The sequence below is a fragment of the Schistocerca piceifrons genome, chromosome 1, assembly GCF_021461385.2.
Source record: "Schistocerca piceifrons isolate TAMUIC-IGC-003096 chromosome 1, iqSchPice1.1, whole genome shotgun sequence".
NCBI classification, from domain to species: Eukaryota; Metazoa; Arthropoda; class Insecta; order Orthoptera; family Acrididae; genus Schistocerca; species Schistocerca piceifrons.
Genome location: NC_060138.1, coordinates 709,521,227 through 709,541,594, shown reverse-complemented (window position 1 = coordinate 709,541,594; position 20,368 = coordinate 709,521,227). Strand labels below are relative to the sequence as shown.

The following is a 20,368-nucleotide window of genomic DNA, read 5'->3' as shown; positions in this document are numbered from 1 at the left end:
GTGTCCACTTTGTACGATGTGTCTTCAGGGGACCAAAGATAGTAGGGTTGTCACTGGCACCTTCATCTTGGCTTTCGAGGGAGTCACCCTGCCCAAGAAGGTCAAGGTGATGATATAATCGATGTGATGTTAAGTCTTACGTCCCTCTTCCCATGCGCTGCTTTAAGTGCTGAAGTTTGGGCATATGTCATCGAGATGTGACGCCAACCCTACCTGTCGGGATTGTGGACGTGCCTCCCACCCCAACGTCCTGTGTTCGCCGCCCCGTTTGTGTCAACTGCGGATAGAAACATTCACCTTGCTCGTCAGACTGCGCAGTTTATCAGAAGAACGGAAGATTATGGAGTATAAGACCTTGGAGAGACTCACTTACACAGAGGCTAAACGCAAGTACGACCGGCTTCACCCTGTGCACATTTCCTTGACATTTGCTGCAGCAGCTTCGATGTCGCCATCCCTGGCAACGAGCCCCCTAGCTCAGCCGCTTTTTGTGGGCCCTCCAGCCTGGCCGTCTATTTCTGCCCCCCAGGTAGTTGGGGGAACACCCTCTTCTGTTGCTCCCCTGTTTATCAACATTGGGAGTAACAACCCCTCCTCCTTTGGGGACTTCAGTCCCCACCTCTGAGCTGGGAAGTGCCCCGCCTCCTCCGGCTCCCCTCGCGCGGAAGCAATCGCTTGGTGCCCTCCCTTCCACGCTTACTGCCCCTCCAGATGTCACCCAGTGGCTGAAAAAGCCACCACCTGAGGGCCTTCCAGGTCTTCCTCGGTCCATAAGACTGGGTCGGAAAAACCCACCCAGCCCTGATAAACGAAGGACAAACGGGACCCTACCAAAAGAAGAAAAAGCAAAGGAGATGGACATAGAGACAGAAAAGGAGATCACCACTGCCCCTGAAGATGATGTGGAGCATCTAGCGTCCCCTCAGGATCTAGATGTTGCTCACCCCACAGCTCCTATGGAAGTTGATCAGGCTACTTCGCAATCGGTGGCAGCGAGCACTTTTAAGGCATAACCTAACCCCCCCACATTCTTTCATGTCTTCACGGTCGGATACCATTATCCTTCAGTGGAACTGCTGTGGTTTTTTCCACCACCTTGCTGTGTTGAAACAGCTTTTGTGCCACTTCCCTGCCACTTGTCTGGCCCTGCAGGAAACCAAGTTTCCTGTTAGGCGGACCCCCTCCCTCCATGGCTACAGGGGTTACTGTAAGAACCATGTAGAATACGACAGGGTGTCTGGCGGTGTCTGTGTTTATGCTCTTCCACTGTTACTAGTGCCCCAGTGCCACTTCACACGGCTCTCGAGGCTGTGGCTGTTAGAATCCGGGCAGGAATGGAGCTTACCATCTGTTCCCTCTACCTTCCCCCACATGAGGTTGTCCCTCTTGCCGACCTAGCTGCCTTGTTCGCCCAGCTCCCCCCACCATTCCTCCTTTTGGAGGACTTTAATGCCTACCACCCTTTATGGGGTGGGGCCCAGATCTCGGGCCAGGGTAAGAACGTTGAGGCTCTCTTGGCACAGCAGGACATTTGCCTCCTTAACACTGGTGCTCCCATATATTTTAGCTTGACTCATGGCACATACTTGGCCATTGACCTCTCTCTTAGTAGCCCAGGGTTTCTTCCATACCTCAGTTGGAGGGTCCACGATGGCTTCTGTGGTAGCGACCACTTTCCTATTCTGGTTTCTCTTCTTCACTCCCAACCCCCTGACCAGCTGCCGTGATGGTCGCTTCGTGGAGCTGATTGGGCAGCCTACACCTCAACTACTATGGCCATTGCTCCACTTCCTGGTGACATTGATTTGGCAGAGGACTAGGTCACTATGGCCATTGTTTCTGCTGCCGAGGCAACTGTCCCCTGCTCTTCAAGTACCCTAAGGCATAAGTCAGTCCCTTGGTGGACACCAGAGATTGCAGAAGCTATCTGGGACCGCCGGCGAGCCCTGCAATGACTCGGCGTCATCCTTCCCTAGAGAATCTGTTTGCCTTTAAATGGCTGCGGGCCCGGGCTCGGCGGTTAATCCGGCAGAGCAAACAGGACTGCTGTGAACGATATGTTGCCACCATAGGTTCTCGCACCTCCCCATCTCAGGTGTGGTCGTGGGTTCGGCACATTTTTGGCTTTCGCCCTCATGCGTCTGTCCCTTGCCTTTCTCTTCGGGGTACACTTTGCACTGACCCGATCGCCATCGCCGAACATCTGGCAGAGTACTTCACTTGTATTTCTGCGACAGCAGGCTACAGCGCAGAATTCCATGCCATTAAAGAGCAGGCTGAGTGTACGCAGTTGTCATTTCGCACGCACTGTTGGGAACGATACAACACCCCGTTTAGTGAATGGGAGTTCCAAAGTGCCCTTACAGCTTGCCCTGATACCTCACCAGGTCCAGACCAAATTCACAACCGGTTTCTTCGCCATCTCTCAGCGCACTGTCAGGGTGAATTACTCGCCCTGTTTAACCGCATCTGGAAGGAGGGCGTTTCCCCAACTCATTGGCAAGATAGCATTACCATCCCGGTTGCCTGAAACCTGGTGCCGATCCGCTGGTGGTTGATAGCTGTCACCCTATCAGCCTTACCAATGTTATGTGCAAATTCTGGAACGGATGGTGAGTCAGCGGCTCATGTGGATCCTCGAAGCTCGGGGCCTCCTAGCCCAGCAACAGCAACAGCAGGGCTTCCGTCAGGGCCGCTCAGCGATCAACAATCTTGTCATGCTAGAGTCGGCTATTCGTACAGCTTTTACTTGGTGAGAACATCTAGTTGCTGTTTCCTTTGATCTTCGGAAGGCGTACGATACCACCTGGCGCCATCATATCCTTGCTATGCTGCATGAATGTGGCTTACGGGGTCCACTTCTGATTTTTCTACGGAATTTTCTCTCCAATCGCTCCTTTTGGGATAGGGTTGGCACATCTTTTAGCTCTGCTCATATTCAGGAAAACGGTGTCCCGCAGGGCTCGGTTCTCAGTGTTCCCCTCTTTTTGGTGGCGATTAATGGTCTTGCGGCTGCAGTGGGCTCATCAGTCTGTTCCTCTCTATATGCCGATGACTTTTGTTTTTATTACAGTTCCCCAAGCATCAGTGTCGCTGAACGGCGGCTGCAGGGAGCTATCCGTAAGGCACATTTTCGGCATCCAACCATGGTTTTCAGTTCTCAGCATCTAAGACTCGAGTGATGTATTTCTGTCGTCGTTGAACGGTCCACCTCCATCCAGAGCTCTACCTTGCCAGTGAACTCCTTCGTATTGAGGAGATGCATCGCTTCCTTGGCATGCTGTTTGATGCTCAGCTCACTTGGACACCTCATCTTCACGAGCTTAAACAACGGTGCTGGCGGCACCTCAACATCCTTCGCTGCCTCAGCCACACCGTTTGGGGGGCTGCACGAACAACCCTTCTACAGCTTTATAAGGCCTTAGTCCAGTCCCGTCTTGACTACGGGAGCGTGGTATACGACTCAGCAGCACCTTCAATGTTGCAGATCCTCGACCCGATTTTCCATTGTGGCGACAGGTGCCTTCTGCACTAGTCTGGTGAATAGCCTTCTTGTAGAAGCTGGAATCCGTCCCCTATGATTCTGCCGACAACAGTTGCTTGCATCATACATCGCCCGCGTCCATGCCTCACCCGACCACCCAGACCGCAGGCTCCTTTTTCCATCTTCTGCACTCCCCTCCCCACGACAGTGGCCTAGGTTGGGTCTCCCGATAGGGGTTTGCGTTCATTTCCTTCTCTCGTCACTATAGAGTTCTTTCCCCTTCCTCCATCCTTCTGGCCCTCTTCTTCTACCCCTCCTTGGTCCCTCCCTCGCTTGCGGCTTTGCTTGGATTTGTCCTGCGACTCCAAGTCCTCCGTTCCACCTGCCAGTCTTCGTCAACAATTCCTGGCTCTTCTTGCCTCGTTTCGTGATGGAGATGTAGTCTACACCGATGGTTCTGTGGTCGATGGATGGACTGGGTTTGCTTTCATCCACGGCGACTAAGTTGAGCAGCATTCTGTGCCTTATGGGAGCAGTGTTTTCACTGCAGAGCTGGTTGCTCTTTATCGTGCAATCGCTCACCTTTCCTCCAGTCCTGGGGAGTCATTTGTCGTAGGCAGTGACTCCCTGAGTGGATTGCAAGCACTTGACCAGTGTTTTTCTCGGGACCCTGTGGTGCGCAGCATTCAAGATGCTGTTTTTGCTCTCGCTGAGTGTGGTCGTTCAGTGACGTTTGTGTGGACCCCGGGCCACATCGGCATTCCAGGAAGCGAACGTACCGATCGGTTGGCCAAGCAGGCCACCTCTTTGCCACCCCTGGAGCTTGGTCTCATAGAAAGAGACCTCCGGTCAGCCCTACATCGCAAGGTCCGCGATGTCTGGAGCTCTGAATGGTCTGTCTTGAACACACCAAATAAGCTCCGCAAGGTCAAGTCGTCCATGGCCGTATGGAACTCATCTTTGAGCGGCACGCATAGGGACTCAGTTGTTTTCTGCTGTCTCCGAATTGGACATACACGGTTGGCCCACAGCTATCTCCTTCTTCAGGAGAACCCGCCCAAGTGTCGCTGTGATGCAGGGCTGACAGTGGTCCATCTTTTGATGGACTGCCCCCTTTTAGCCCCCTTGCGGCAGTCCTTTAATTTACCAGCTGCACTTCCTTTAATTCTCGGTGATGATGCCTCTATAGCTGACTCATTTTTAAGTTTTATCCGTGCAGCTGGGTTTTATCACTCCCTCTAGTGTGGGGGCTCTCGCATGATTTCTCAGGCTACACCCACTCCAGTGACTTTTAATTGTGACGTGGATACCAAAATAGTGTCTTTTATGGTAACAAGTTGTGTTGGTACTCTATCAATGCTTTCCAGCTGGAGGTTCTTCATTTGTCATTGAGTGGTTGACCTTTTCACCTGATCCATCAACCACTGTAGTCTGTTTTACTATAGTCAACTATTTCCTCTGCTCCTTTTAAGTGTCCTCTATTGTGTGTTACTGCGGTGTTCATTTTAGCTCTCCTCTGGGTGCAGAGGTTACGCTTTTACTGTATAGGCCTGTTACAAGTATGTCTGTTTGGAGCTAGGGACTGATTACCTCCATGTTTAGCCCCCATCAAACCCCAAAACCTACCCCCCCCCCCCCCCACCCCCCCCCTCTCTCTCTCTCTCTCTCTCTCTCTCTCTCACACACACACACATACACACACACACACACACACACACACACACACACACACACACACACACACACACAGCCTTGATTAGTCATTCCCCTGCCAACAGTGATGCAGTGCCTAGTCACGTGGACCAGCATTATTCTGCTTCAGTATGAAAGTCTGCATGTGAATGTGGAGGCACTCAATTTGTTTGTTGTGCACAAGAATGCAAAAGTGGGCAAATGAGACAACCCTGAATTCCATGAATGTGATATGTACAGCTGCAACCAGAGCTACGGAACACAAAAAATGATATACAGAGACTGAAATCTGAACAGGACATTTTCACTGCTATGGTCATAATAAAAAATGTGTTTTAAGTGAGCCATAATTTCATTGTACTTAGGTTCTTAAGACATCTAAACTGCTTTTTAAGATTTCATTGAAATGAAAGATGCTATGTATGGTAGTGTGCTCAGCAAAAGAGTGGTCCTCTTGTTTCTTGGCCACAGTTTGCCAGTGGCCATTCATGCGGGCAGACAGCTTGTTGGTAGACATGCCCACGTTGCCCACATAGAATTCAGCACACTGGTTGTAGCTTAGCTTGTACATCACATGACTGGTTTCACAAGTAGCCCTGCCTTTGATGGGATAGGTGATGTTTGTGACTGGACTGGGGTAGGTGGTGGTGGGAGGGTGTGTGGGACAGGCCTTGCATCTCGGTCTATTACAGGGGTATGAGCCATGAGGTAAGGGGTTGAGAGCAGGGTTGTGTAAGGATGGGCGCGTATATTGTGTAGGTTCGGTGGACGGTGGAATACCACTGTGGGCGGGGTGGGAAGGATAGTGGGCAGGACATTTCTCTTTTCAGGGCATGACGAGAGGTAGTCGAAACCCTGTGGAGAACGTAATTCAGTTTCTTCAGTCCTGGGTGGTACTGAGTTACGAAGGGAATACTCCTCTGTGGCTGGATGGTGGGACTTTATGAGGTGGTGGAAGACTGGAAAGATAAGGCACGGGAGATTCATTTTTGTACAAGGTGAAGGCTTCAGTGAGACCCCCAGTATATTTTGAGAGGGACCGCTTGCCGCTGCAGATGCGACAACCACAGGTGGCTAGACTGTAGGGGAGGGACTTCTGGTATGGAATGGGTGGCATCTGTCAAAATGGAGGTATTGCTGGTGGTTAGTAGGTCTGATATGGACGGTGTTACTGATGTAGCCATCTTTGAGGTGGAGTCAACATCTAGGAAGGTGACATGTTGGGTTGAGTAGAACCAGGTGAAGCACATGGGAGAGAAGTTGTTGAGGTTCTGGAGGAATGTGGACAGGGTGTCCTCACCCTTGATCCAGATCGCAAAGATGTCATCAATGAATCTGAACCAGGTGAGGGGTTTAGGATTCTGGGTGTTTAGGAAGGATTCCTCTAGATGGCCCATGGAAAGGTTGACATAGGATGGTGCTATGTGGGCGCCCATAGCTGTACACCAGATTTGTTCGTAGGTAATGCCTTCAGAGGAGAAGTAATTGTGGGTAAGGATATAGTTGGTCATGGCGACTAGGAATGAGGTTGTTGGTTTGGGATCTGTCAGGCGTTGGGAAAGGTAGTGTTCAATAGCATTAAGGCCGTGGGCATTAGGATTTTTAGTGTAAAGAGAGGTGGCATCAATAGTGACGAGCAGGCACCATGTGTTAAAGGAACAAGAATTGTGGAGTGTCAGTGGAGGAGATAGCTGGTATCTTTTATATAGGAGGGTCGGTTTCGGGTAGTAGGTTGAAGGTGTTGATCTATGAGAGTGGAGATTCTCTCAGTGGGACACAGTAACTGGCTATAATGGGGTGTCCTGGGTGGTTAGGTTTATGGGCTTTAGGAAGCATGTATAAGGTAGGAGTGGAGGTATCTCATCAAAGGCAGGGCTTCCTGTGAAACCAGTCATGTGATCTACAAGCTAAGCTGCAACCACTGTGCTGCATTCTATGTAGGCATAACAACCATGAATAGCCACCGACAAACTGTGGCCAAGAAACAAGCAGACCAACCTGTTGCTGAGCATGCTGCCAAACATGACATCCTTCATTTCAATGACTGCTTCACAGCCTGTGCCATATGGATCCTTCCCACTAACACCAGCCTTTCTGAATTGTGCAGGTGAGAACCTTCCCTGCAATACGTCCTACGTTCCCATAACCCTCTTGGCCTCAACCTTCGTTAGTTACTGTCCTCAACCATCCAGCCCCTTCCCTGTTCCCATTCCAGCACTACACAGTCGCCATTCCGCCATCACACCTAGTCGTTTTACTTCTCTCCTTTTCTGCAACTCCCCCCTCCCCCTCCCCCTCCCCACCTCTCCCCTGCCCTCTGCCTGACCTGCAGCAGTACAGTGTCCGCCACCCCTACCATACTATCCCTCCTCCTTTGCCCCAGCCTCCTCCTTACCCCCACTCAGTCGCCACTCGCATCATGCACTGGTGCTGCTGCTCGCAGTTTCAGTTGTCTGAGAGTGCATTTGTGTGTGTGAATTGCATTTTATTTTGTGTGTGTGTGTGTGTGTGTGTGTGTGTGTGTGTGTGTGTGTGTCGGTCGTTTATTTTTTACAAAGGCCCTACTGGCCGGAAGCTTTATTTATTTGTGACAGTCTTTTTGTTGTGCTTATCTGCTACTCAGCATCTCTGCTATATGGTGAGTGGCAGCTTTCCTCTCATAATATTGTAACATTCCATCCTGGATTTTCCATTGTTTGGTTTTTTACGATTTATCGGTCGTGTTTAATGGGCAGCAACTTGCCAACTGTGTTATTGTTATATTACATTATTTGTATACACTTTTCACATTCAATGGGCAACGGCCTTGCTGCAGTGGATACACTGGTTCCCGTGAGATCACCGAAGTTAAGCGCTGTCGGGCGCGGCCGGCACTTGGATGGGTGACCATCCAGCCACCGTGCGCTGTTGCCATTTTTCGGGGTGCACTCAGCCTCGTGATGCCAATTGAGGAGCTACTCGACCGAATAGTAGCAGCTCTGGTCAAAGAAAACCATCATAACGACCGGGAGAGCGGTGTGCTGACCACATGCCCCTCCTATCCGCATCCTCAACTGAGGATGACACGGCGGTCGGATGGTCCCAATGGGCCACTTGTGGCCTGAAGACGGAGTGCTTTTTCCATATTCAATAACTCTAGTCCTAGATGTATCACATTCATGAAATTACTAGTTGTCTCACTATAATGGGGAACCTCAGTAAAATATTAACATAAGCAGTTGTGTAAAATAAGGGAAAGGCAACCACTTACTGATAGAGGACTTGTGTGTGGCACACAGAAACATATAATAGAAAACATTTAACTTTCTAGCTCTCTTGGTCTTAAGAGTATACACATTCACACGCCCTGAACGACACAAGCTACCTCAATGTACAAGACTGATTATTGAATGTCGATTATCAAAAGTTGTTACCTCAGTAAATGGAAGTGACGAGCGGGCGGGAAAGGACGCATGACGCAAGGACGAGTGAGGCAGATCTTTGCCCAGATGACTCAGCAGCTGCACAACAAAATGAAAGGAGTTCAGAGAGTAAGAGTATATAAGGGATAGAGAGGGGGAGGGGGGGGGGGGGGAGAGGAAGGTAAGAAAGGAGGGGAAGCTGCTGATGAGGAGGAAGAGATTGATTGTTTGGTATCAAACATCAAAGGTAGTTGCCTGGGTAGATGGAGGTGAAGAGTTGGTGGGAAAAGGACACATGAGGCAAGGAGGCAGTAGCAAGGTAGTGTGAGGCATGTCTTTCTCCAGATCACTCGGCTGGTGCACAACAAGGTGAAAGGAGTCCAGTTCAGAGAGTAGAGCATATAAGGGACAGAGAGAGGGAGTACAGCGTAGGAAAGAAAAAGAAGGTGGTGATGGGGAGGGGGGGGGGGGGAGAGAGAGAGAGAGAGAGAGAGAGAGAGAGAGAGAGAGAGAGAGAGAGAGAGAGGGGGGGGGGGGGGGGCGTGGGAGCAGTGGAAGGTGGGAGAAGGCAGTACATGATCTGGATGGGAAAGGATTGGTGTAGGCACAAGAGGAAAGAAGTGGTGGATGGGGAAAGGTAAGGTAAGGTAATGGTAAACAAGTTAGCGGACATTTAGGCTAGGGGGATTGCAAGAGTGCAGGATATGCTGGAGAGACAACTTTCACCTACATCGTTCAGAGAAACTTGTGATGGAAAGGAGTATTCAAGTGGCCCATGTAGTGAAGCATCTGTTGAAGTCATTAAGCTTTTTCAGCAAGTGCATGATCACGTTTGTGCTTTGCCACAGTTTAACAGTGGCCAATCAGCTGGTTCTGTAGTATGAATTAATAGTCACTAAAGATTTAAAACCTAAACATTTGAAGTGTCGTGTAAAGCATTCAGATATTTGCTTGGTATAACCTTTTGATCTTCTAGGCCTCATTGTGAAATCCTCTTTCCCATCATTGTGGTGCTCACTTGTGCTTGTGTAGCTCACAGGGAATTAATTTGCTCTTTCTTTACTAAGCCACTTCTTCTGATGTGGTATAAACCATTGCAAACCTCTTAACTGTCCATTAACATGTTGCTCCCACTTTAGTTATAATTTAATGGTTTTCATCCAGATTATGTTAATTTCTGAAATATTTACAGCTTCTAATTGCATTTAAGTCAGGTTTGCCTTATGGGAATGTGCCACTACCAAGTCAGCTGGCTACCTCTTTAGCACCTAAGAAGTGTTGAGTGTGGATTACAGGTTGCTGAGCAGGCCCAAAAGAAAGTCATGTATTGAGTAAGTCTGCTGGCTTATTGATTTATTCTGTTCACAATAAGTTAAAGTAAAACACTAGCTACTTTCCAAAATAGTTTTTAATCTGAAACTCAGAGCTACTTCTTGCTGATGTAATGTGATCATACTTTTCTTCCTGAGATACTTTTGTACGTCACATGATAACTGTAGTAAAAGATCCATTCCTGGTTCCTTATCAGGAGTGTGACACTGTTTCAGGATTTGGTATCAAGGTGATTCTTTGTCAGTTTAAAGTAGTACTCAACCTGACCATCTCAGATTTCTTTCAAATCTGTTGCATCCAGTGATCCAGATAAGAGATGGTAAGCTACCAATTTGTTGAGGTAGTTGATGATTGTGAAGAAAGTTGCAATTCTGCAAATTTGGAAATTGTGTGAAATTGACGTGCATCTGTCTCAACATAAATGACTATAATTCTGGCTCTAATCGATATACAGCAATGAAACTTGTGTCACTGAAAAGTTGGTGATTAGAGCTTTACATTAATAAGCAAAATGGTGGTTTCTAAGAATTTCCACATTTGTGGCCACTGACCTTAACTTTTGACCTTGAATATCTCTTAATGTCCCACCTTCAATTTTTTTTGTAAGAATGTGCTGTATTGCTCCAATATGCTACTGTAAACATGGTAAATATCAAGAGGACACCCAAAGGCATCATGACCAAAAATTTATTTTGTCTGCATTACTACAGTTACAAAATGCAGTAAGCAGCTGTGTATCCATTTTTTTAGAATTGCAGATAATAGTAGTCACTATTCTGACAAATGAATGAAAATTTCTAGCTGTTAACAGGTAATCAGAAATACTTTTATTTCTACCAAAATACTGTTAGCTTGTTTCATGGCTGTGGCTTGTTAACTCAAACTACACTGTACGTGTGCTGTGTAGTATTCAGCAAGAGTTTGTAATAACTGGATTTCAAGTCAGAACTGTACCATTGCAATCCATTTAAAGGAGAAACTCATGCGTGACTACAGAGGAATTTAAGGAATGTTCAAGAGTGAATGGTGAAAAAAGTGTCCTAATGTAATGCCAGGTGGAAAAAAATTGCAGTAAATTTAGAAAGCAAGTATCACAAAAGCCATCAATCCCTGCAGATGTTTCCTCAGCTAGGTACTTCTCGAGTAGATGTTAAGTGAAGATGAAATAGCATTGGACCTGCACTGGATTGTTTTAGCACTAGCCTTCGGTTTTATGGTGAATCTCCTTTGAAGAGAAACAGGCTTCAGTATGAGAAAAAGTACTCAGATCAAAAATTAAAAAAGGTAGCCTGAGTGTTGGAGCACACTTATGTGCATGACTGAAGAAAAATGATGTGAAAATTGGAGGTACAGAAATCGTAGCCAAAATGAAATTAAGTTTCACTACATAGAATGTATGTGTGACAAAATATGAATTTTGACATTACTTCCAAAGAGCTGGAGTATAAGGAAAACTGTGAAATAATTTTCCACTTCAGGATACATGGTATGAAGAGCAAAACAGTTAAAGCAGAACATGATATTTTATTTAATAAAATTGCAGCCAAATAGCTATATATGATTACTTTGCTTAACATTTTACATTTACATTTTTGCATATTCATTTATCGATTCCACTCTTTCACTGCACAGTTCTATGTGATATCGTTCACAGGCTTCGTTACCCAATTCACATACACATGTTGTGGTTGGGTTATGATAACTTTTGATTTTTGCAAATTACATGATGAAAGTCATGAATAGAAAATCTAGTTACGACATGTCGCAGTTCGAAGTTTGGTGCTGTCCGTGAGTGGTTTGTCATTGCTTCGGTGCCATAGAGCTCCGGCCATACTTTTTCTCATTTGTCCTCCATGATCTTCAGTTGATTTCTGGAAGCCCTGGTGTGTGGCATCATATAGCAAAGTTTGATGTCTTCAATTAGCAATGTCTCTCTCGCTAGCAGGTACACTAGTCTAGAACTTGTTGTATTTGAGAGACCTAGTACTCTTTGTAGATAAGTCGATTTTATATTTTCTGGTGTTTCTAGATTTTTTTCTGTAAGGTGGTCCCATATAACCTCGATCCCATAGGCCAGGATTGGCAAGATTTTTGCATTGAATAATTTCATGGCCGTTTCTAGACTGAGTAGGCGGATGTTTTTGATGTCCTGTATTGCTATTATTGCTTGGGCTGCACGTTCTGTTGTATGTTTTTGTGAAGCATTTGGCTGTTGGTTGAAATGTCACCCCTAGGTATTTAAAATCGTATGAGATTTTTATTTTTTGTCCTCTGATGTTGATTTCTGCATTCTTGGGTGTTTTGCATCCTTTTCTGAAAATCACCATTTCTGTCTTTGTTATGTTTATGTGTAGTTTGTGTTCACTGCACCACTTGTCTATTTTCTCAATGATTTTCTGCAGCTTCGGCATATCTGTTGAACCTATGGCTATGTCGCCAGTGTATGCATATACGTGTACATCTTCTTCATTTTCTCCAGTTCGCAGTACTTCTTCAGTGGCAAGAATGTACAGCAAAGGGCTCATAGGGTCACCCTGTAAGATTCCGTTCGATTGCAGGATGAGGTTCGAAAAAGAGAGGTTGTCTGATATTCTGATTAAGTTGTATTCGAGGATTGACTTGATTATTCTTGCCCATATGCTATCTACTCCCATTGTGTTTTCCAGTTTTCGGACTATGAGATCTCTTTCCAGTAGGTGAAAGGCTTTGGTAAAGTCTATGAGCAATGTGTAGAACATTTGTTTCTTTCGTAGTGCTTCGTCGATGTTGTGTAGAAGAAGCCTGACTGCAATGTGTGTTGATCTTCCAGATCTGAAGCCCATTTGTTGTTCTGGGAGATGACTGTCCACACAGGCTTTGATTTTTTGTGTAATTATCTTTGAAAACATCTTGAACTGAATATTTTCCAAGGCTATGCCTCTGTACTTGTTTGGGTCCATTGGGTGTCCTCTACCTTTGTAGAGAACTTTTATTGTCGAGTGTCTCCATTGGGTCAGAATTCTTCCAAGTTCCAGGCATTTGTTGAATAATTTGATCCATACGTGTTGGAGGGACTCTCTTGCATCTTTTATATGTTCATTGTGCATATTTTTGGGTCCTGCTGCTTTCGTGTTCTTCAGTGCTTTTTTTACTTCTTTTACATCTTCTTCATATAGAGGTTCCCATACATGGTCTTTTTCCTTAGTTTGATGTTGTTTCTTTTTCTTTGGGGGTGTTTTGATTCCTCATTTGTTCAGTATCTTACTGAAATGGTGTTCCTATTCCTTCATGTCTATATTTGGTGTATGAGCCAGTTTTCTTGGTCTTGCTGCTATGTGTGGGTCTTTCTCTGCTTCATCCGCATCTCTTTTTGCCTCTCTTTCTGTGTATTCTTTTTTCTTCTCTTCTATTAGTTTTTTGTAGATTCTCCTCTCTTCTGCGTACAGTTTCTATATTTCCTCGTCATGCTGGTTTCTTAATCTGCGGAGCGTTCTTATAACAGTGTTCCTTTTGCTGTAGCATTCAGCATCGAACCATCTTTTTGCTATCCCTGTTTTTGGGTTTGTTTGTATCACTGAATTTTTTAGGAGGGCTTCTATTTTGTCTGTTGCTTTTTCAAGGTCTCCTTCCTGTATTAAAGTTTCTATTAGTGTTATTTGTTCTTGCTGGTTTGTTAATTTTTCTTTATCTATTTTTCTTTGTGTGATTTGATGGGTCTTTCTTGCTGACAGTGATGTGACATTATTTATTTTTATCTTCATTGGAATGTGCTTTCGTATAGGAGTGATGGAGTCATGCCATATTGGTTGATTACTTCCTTTTATTTCTCCTCTTGTTAATGTGATATCAGTGGTGCTTTTCCCATTGTGGCATAAATATGTAGGTATCTGTCTATTGTTCTTAGTGACACCAAGTCTAAATCCATGTAAGAAATGTGGAAAAAACTGTTCAATGAATTGCATGCATATTTAAAAAATACACACCCAGCTGTTAATATTGGATTCTTAAAATTTTGTGAATTGCGACCAAAGTACCGTGTTCTTGTCTATGCCAACAGGATAAATGCCTTTTGTGTGTCTCACACCAGAATTTTAAGATGATGGGTTGAAAGATCTAAACTGAAAGAACTAATAAAGTTTGAAGAACACATATTACAGTTATATAAGTACTGTGTAGCATTTGCTACAAGCATCCCTGCGCATGTCCCTGTTGTACAAGTTTGGTAAGACTGATGATGGTCTGTTCAAACTGTTTGGTATGAACTGTGTTGATGAAATTATGGGGAAGTGTTGGTTAGTTACAGGCAGGATAGTCCCAGAGACTATGCCAAAATCAAGTGACGCTTTCATTGAAGTGTTTGCGTTAAGTCTACAGCAGCTCCTATCACCCTAATTTATCACTCAGCAGCAGTCACAGATCTTTAAAATCACTAAAGAAGAACTCAAAGTAAATGAATAGTTTGTTGTCTGTGATTTTGTAGAGAATTACTGCTTCACCACTCAGGATGAAGTACAGTGATTTCACTGGAATAATTCACAGGTTACAAGCCACCCATTTGTAGCTTAGTACAGAGACACAAATAACAATTAAATACTCCATGTGTTGTATGTGGAAATATGATTGCCTTCGTATTCTTTCAGGTACAATTTCATCAGTTTTTAAAAATGTCATTGTGAATTGAAAGTACATTTACCACATTTCGGATGCAATTACTGCCCGGTAACAAAACAGAAAACACTTCATGAATCTGTTCTACCATCAGGAAGATATTGAATGGGATTATTTTGCTGTGGCACAGGACCCTGTGCTGTGGGTGCAGTGGCTATGAAGAGACCAGCCACACTAGTCAGGCTCATGTGACCTCATGAAAACCATATTTTGACACCATGACAGTTGAAACTTCCTGGCACATTAAAACTGTGTGCCGGACCGAGACTCGAACTCGGGCCCTTTGCCTTTCGCTGGCAAGTGCTCTACCAACTGAGCTACCCAAGCACGACTCACGTCCCATCCTCACAGCTTTACTTCTGCCAGTATCTTGTCTCCTACCTTCCAAACTTTACAGAAGATCTCCAGCAAACCTTGCAGAACTAGCACTCCTGAAAGAAAGGATTTTGCAGAGACATGGCTTAGCCACAGCCTGGGGGATGTTTCCAGAATGAGATTTTCACTCTGCAGTGGAGTGTGCGCTGATATGAAACTTCCTGACAGATTAAAACTGTGTGCTGGGCCGAGACTTGAACTCTTTCATGTGTCTTCGATTATACATCCGTTTTCCATTGTAACTTACATATATTGTCAAGCAGAAGCAACATTTCAAGGATACAAGTACTGAGTCCATGTACTCATAAGCTTCTTTCTATAATACATATTAGCAAAGGTATAGTCAGGCATATTCTGCTTCTTTAGTGAGCAGAGAGGAATCAGTGATTGCTATGTAGAGAGAAATGCTGTTAACAGACAAAAATGGACTTGTTGCCTGTATGTATGACTGTGGTTGACAGGTAGCATATGTCTTACAAACTTATGAAGAACCAGATAAAGTGCAGGCCTGCTTCTTGCATCTAGATGGGCCCTCTTCAAAATTTGTTTCTTCTGCCAAACCTGTCACTTATGTTACTGAAAGGTGTGACGTTTCCACAAGACTGGATACAGTGACACCTTCTGGAAGGACATACTCTCTCCTTGCAACAATCTGGTGAATATTAACGATTTAATTGGAGACTTGTGAAACAAGATGTAGCCACCTTTTATTGCCCTTTGATTGAAGCTACACTGTAAATGGTTCATAATATTTCATCAGCCAGTCTGACAATATGAATAGTCCATGTTATATAACCCATTTTTTGATAGGCGTGCAGGGAAAGGATGTGCTAATGTCTCTGCTACAGGGAATAAATCTATTTTGTCTAATGTTGTGTATTGAGTTTTAGATTCCTTGTGGGTTGGCAAACAATATTGAAGCAAGGAACAGAGAATATTTCTTTACTGTGCAACATTGGTACTAGTGAGAACTTTAGTTTGAGTCACTATGTTTAGTAATGCAGATGTTGTAAGTAATTCATTTCATCTTTAATTGTTTGTTATTTACATTGAATGATGAGTACTTCATCTAGGTTTGAAGACAGAGACCTGCAGATTCCAACAGTGTTAGGAAAAGGCGTGTACAAGGGTGAATGAGTACAGTCATGAAGAAATTAATGGTTCAGTCACATGGACTTTGAGAAGACTGCAATGTAAGTTGAAGCGTATTGAGATAGTATGTGCTGAAGAGAGATCAAACATGCTACGAAAATTTAGTGGTATGGTAGACTGGAATGAGCAATCACTGTATCGGAGTGGCCTCGTTACAATACTTTTACTTCAGAAGGTGACCAAGAAATAATAAAGATGAAGCACAACTTCATGAGTGTAATTTTAACTGCAGAGTAAGAATAAAAGGTGACAAAATCGTACATGCAAAGCCTGTATGCAGAAAAGCCTGCGTCCGCAGCTCGTGGTTGTGCGGTAGAGGTCTCGCTTCCTGTGCCAGGGTTCCCGGGTTCGATTCCCGGCGGGGTCAGGGATTTTCTCTGCCTCGTGATGACTGGGTGTTGTGTGATGTCCGTAGGTTAGTTAGGTTTAAGTAGTTCTAAGTTCTAGGGGACTGATGACCATAGATGTTAAGTCCCATAGTGCTCAGGGCAGTACGTGGAGGGGTAAGCATGGAAGTAGGTCACGGAAAATTAAGGAAGCGGTAGGAATGGCAGTTCATGATCACATGCATTCATTTAAGGGTAGATAAAGTCATTACAGCAACGACAAGACCAAGAACTATCTCCCAGAAGAACTTTCTGTGAAGAAGATTGCCTCAAATGTTCCATGAAAAATACCCATTTTTTTCATTTCATAAGAAATGCATAGAACAGCATTCAACACCAAATTCAATATAGCTTTGGAGTATCCAAGGAATGATACATGGTGGACATGCTGTGATAAAAGTCGTGATCACAATGTTATCTTCAAATTTAAACAATAACATGAAGAAACAAGTCTCGAAAGAAATTAGAAAGGTTGCCATTGACAAGAAAGTACACAAAGTGAAAGCTGAAACGTTTTATACCAGAAAGAAAAACGCTCATTTAAGAAGCCAAAAGTCTGATAAACAGAAGCAATCTGCATCTACTACCAAAAAATGCATGTTTGCCAAATATATGTACCAATGACATCTATTGCAAAAGGCAGTTGTCTGCTCTCTCACTATTCAACTTTCAAATGCAACTTCAGTGTACTACATTTATACTCAAGATATGGGAATAAAAGGGGCCAATCAAGTTGTTTCCTTTTTAAATCACTTTGTGATAGAATTATTGCACAAGGAAGTGTGTTCAACACAGAACAAGAATTACACTGTACCAAAGTGTCTTAATTGTCTTGTGAGCGAACTGAATTTTTTGGAGGCAGTGAAAGTTAGAAGACACTCTTGTGAATTATGATAATAATATGGGACCGATTAACTCCTAAGCAGTAACAGTCATTCCAGTGGACTGGGTGCAGATTGTGATGGAGGCTTGATGTAAACCTAAGCTTTTTGATGTTATGGTGGGCAATCAAGATACGATTTCTGAGGAAGAAATATTTGAGAAAAAGTCCTTTCCTAACAAGGCCCATCAGAGAGATAGCCATCACAAAAAATATCCCTGCCTCATTCGGTACTGAGAAACTAATAATGGAGCTTGAGTTTTATCAATAGTGGGAGTTCCACAGAGACTTCAAGAGCAGCAGCCTGGAGTATATCAATTCCCAGCTTACAGAGGTAAAACATAAAAAAATACAATAAAATATTATTTTAGAATAATTTTGCTTGCTGCTGCTGCTGATGATGATGTTGAAAGTAGTAGTAGTAGTAATAATAATAATAATAATAATAATAGTAGTAGTAGTAATTTGTCTTTATGAGTCCTCTGGCAGCATCAAAAGAAAAGTATCAGTACCTCCAGGTTTTAAAGGAGTACTGCAGACAAGAAACTAGATTGTTTTATATAAACTTTTGGCACTAGTCAGAGAACTGCATGTTGGGACAAAGTGACATTATACTTTATTCTTATAGCATTTTATCACATGAAATTAAAATTGCAAAGAGAAACTGCTTATCAAGAAGTATCTTTATTGTTTCAAAGATTGTTTTTCATTACAAAATAATCTGACACACAATATTTAACAAAAAACAAGTTTTACTTGCAGTATCTTCTATTCTGCTGTATAAAAGTAGCACATTTTTTCTGGGTGATGCATGAAATAACTTTAAATATTATACCAATAAAACCACAATTTAAATATTTAACGCATCATTTAATATAAAATTTAATGTGTATTACATATCCTTCCAAATGACTTTTGTATTCATTACTTTTGTCCATTAGTATCCATGAAATTTAGTTTCAAACTTTAAAATTGCTCTCCTAAACAAATTGATAATGTGGACAAAACAATTTTTTTTCCTGTGATCTTTGTTTTTGTGCTATCTTTTGGATTTTGATAGTGTACTGATGTTGATAAAACACATTTTTGGGCAGGATGCCTTTGATGTGCCATCTTGATGTTTACCATGTTTATAGTAGCACATTGGAGCAATACAATAGTTTTTTTCCAAAAAAAAATTGAGTGTAGGTTGTTTTGAGTACTTGAGATCAAGTTGACTGTGAAAATTCTTAGAAATCCACCATGTTGCATATTAATGTAAAGCTCTACTCATCAGTTTTTCGATGACAAAAGTTTCATTGCTGTATGTGGATTAGAACCAGAATTACAGTCATTTATGTTGAGAGAGAGACATGTAAATTTTAAACAATTTCCAAACTTTGCAGACCTGTAACTTTCTTCACAACTGTCATATACCTCTGCAAATTGGTAGTTTTGCATCTCTTGTCTGTCTCACTGGATGCAACAAGTTTGAGAGAAATCTGAGATGGTCAGGTTGAAAATGTTACTTTTCTGCATTTAATTGACATGGAACTACCCATCAGCCAGTAGCCAACTCAAAAATATTTCCTGCCTTCATTACTACATAATAGATGCTGGTTATTTCACTATAATACGAAGAAAGAATGCTACTGCAGTATTTTCAAAACAAAGTGATAGCTTTCCAAGGGTAGAATGACTATTGACCCACACATTTGTTGTAGAAAGTGGTGAAAACCAGTGCTAGATGATGCCTGTGACATTAATTAACTCTTTCAGAAATATAAATAGTTTTCCCCATGATTTAACCAGAATCTGATGTCTGTGGAGAACGTGTGTCTGTAAGACAGTGTGTGTGAATGAAACACCATCTTAGTCTGTTATCATTCAGCAAAATGATGAAATCAAGTTCTGTCATGTTTCAGGTATGTGTGATCACAGTACATGTGACCACAGTCTAGAGGATATGTGATGAGAGTACATTTCTGAAATCACTCTAAAGAAAGCACCTGACACTATGCCAAATAATCAGAGATTTGGATTTGAGCTGAAGACACTCTAACAGCCCCATCCCAACTGTCCAGTCAACAAGAAAATATTAAAATGATATAATCGAAGTTTTTGAATTTATTTGTCAGAACTATCTGACATGTGAATGTGTAAAAGTATGTGATAGGAAACGGCATTGTAGAATAGAAATTCCAAAATGGTTGTTATGTTAACCATAAACAGTTTTAATACTTGTCTCAATCATTTGAAGAATCTGTGGCCCAGGTCATTGTGAAAATGTATTTTTGGGTATGATTCTTTAGGGGTCTCAGGTTTGTGTAGTGTCAGTGAAGATATTAATTTGCAGTTAAAAAAACATAATAGTACATTGTGTTATTCAACTTTTCTAACAACTGACTTCCTGTTTTAAATTTTTGTAAACTTGAGGAGGAGAGTCCCTTTTAATAGACACTGGTCTCACAGATGATGACATTGCTTTTCATAGTTGTAGGATTGTAAAAAATTGACATTCATGTTACACACAGTGTTCACAGCAATCAGTCCAAAAAGTAAAATTCCAGTCCATGTCATTGACAGGACTTGATTCAACACAACTGCCTGAAAACCATCCCTTGAAAAACTAAACAGAGACATTAAAACTCCATGATGCTGAACATCAGTGATATGTTTTCACTGCCAGCCTGGGTTAACATTTATGAAGAAAACAGTATTCAGTATATAAAAAATATAGAAAAATTATCATTATTTATTTTTAACATAATTTTGGAATGGAATCAAATAATGCAAAATACTAAAATTTGTTCTTGTTACTCATAAAAGGAATAATTGGAATTTTATAGGATAATTATTGAAGTCAAAGATATGAAGTGGATTTTCAGAATCTTGCAAAAAATATGGAAAAGAATGAAATGTCAGATGAATGTTTCCAAACAATATGTTGATCCCAAAGACCCCCTTTTATCACATAGTCAAAAGATGGATGGAATGGTAAATTTTGGTAATCAGAAGATGTATTACAGTTTGCTATTGA

General features: G+C 43.0%; 1 protein-coding gene across 4 annotated transcripts in view; it reads left to right on the top strand.

Annotated features, from left to right (window-relative positions):
• The window catches only part of LOC124787729 (nonsense-mediated mRNA decay factor SMG9), a 109,379-nt gene that overhangs the window by 30,762 nt on the left and 58,249 nt on the right, over window positions 1-20,368 (top strand). The gene's annotated exons all lie outside the window — the stretch shown is intronic.